Here is a 1,326-nt window from a genome sequence, read left to right as displayed (position 1 = left end):
CAGGTGTCCAACAGGCCGGACTGGTGTCCAACATGCCGAACAGGTGTCCAACAGGCCGGACTGGTGTCCAACACGCCGAACAGGTGTCCAACAGGCCGGACTGGTGTCCAACACGCCGAACAGGTGTCCACCACGCCGGACTGGTGTCCACCACGCCGGACTGGTGTCCACCACACCGAACAGGTGTCCAACAGGCCGGACTGGTGTCCACCACACCGAACAGGTGTCCAACAGGCCGGACTGGTGTCCAACACGCCGAACAGGTGTCCAACAGGCCGGACTGGTGTCCAACACGCCGGATAGGTGTCCACCACGCCGGACTGGTGTCCAACACGCCGAACAGGTGTCCAACACGTCGGACAGGTGTCCACCACGCCGGACTGGTGTCCAACACGCCGAACAAGTGTCCACCATGCCGGACTGGTGTCCAACACTCTGGACTGGTGTCCAACACTCTGGACTGGTGTCCAACACGCCGGACTGGTGTCCAACACGCCAGACTGGTGTCCAACACGCCGGACCAGTGTCCAACACTCTGGACTGGTGCCCAACACTCTGGACTGGTGTCCAACACTCTGGACTGGTGTCCAACACTCTGGACTGGTGTCCAACACGCCGGACTGGTGTCCAATACGCCGGACAAGTGTCCACCACACCGGACTGGTGTCCCAACATGCCGGACTGTTGCCCAACACTCCGGACTGGTGTCCAATACTCCGGACTGGTGTCCAACACGCCGGACAGGTGTCCAACAGGCCGGACAGGCGTCCAACAGGCCGGACTGGTGTCCAACAGGCCGGACAGGTGTCCAACAGGCCGGACTGGTGTCCAACACTCCGGACTGGTGTCCAACACGCCGGACTGGTGTCCCAACACGCCGGACAGGTGTCCACCAGGCCGGACTGTTGTCCAACTGGCCGGACAGGTGTCCAACAGGCCGGACTGTTGTCCAACTGGCCGGACAGGTGTCCAACAGGCCGGACTGGTATCCAACAGGCCGGACTGGTGTCCAGCACTCCGGACTGGTGTCCAACAGGCCGGACTGGTGTCCAACACTCCGGACTGGTGTCCAACACTCCGGACTGGTGTCCAACACGCCGGACAGGTGTCCAACACGCCGGACAGGTGTCCAACACTCTGGACAGGTGTCCAACACTCCGGACTGGTGTCCAACACGCCGGACTGGTGTCCAACAGGCCGGACTGGTGTCCAACACTCCGGACTGGTGTCCAACACGCCGGACAGGTGTCCAACACTCCGGACTGGTGTCCAACACGCCGGACAGGTGTCCAACACTCCGGACTGGTGTCCAACACGCCGGACTGG

The 1,326-nt window shown here is 62.4% G+C and overlaps 1 protein-coding gene across 1 annotated transcript in view; it reads right to left on the bottom strand.

The window, feature by feature from the left end:
- Window positions 1-776: 776 nt before the first annotated feature.
- Window positions 777-1,326, bottom strand: part of LOC106519963 (mitogen-activated protein kinase kinase kinase 7) — a gene marked incomplete in the record, with an annotated part of 18,967 nt that continues 18,417 nt past the window's right edge. Inside the window, 1 exon segment of the mRNA XM_014011840.1 lies at window positions 777-802.

This window comes from Austrofundulus limnaeus, unplaced genomic scaffold (assembly GCF_001266775.1).
Source record: "Austrofundulus limnaeus strain Quisiro unplaced genomic scaffold, Austrofundulus_limnaeus-1.0 Scaffold85, whole genome shotgun sequence".
NCBI classification, from domain to species: domain Eukaryota; kingdom Metazoa; phylum Chordata; class Actinopteri; order Cyprinodontiformes; family Rivulidae; genus Austrofundulus; species Austrofundulus limnaeus.
This window is presented reverse-complemented; position numbering and strand designations above follow the sequence as displayed.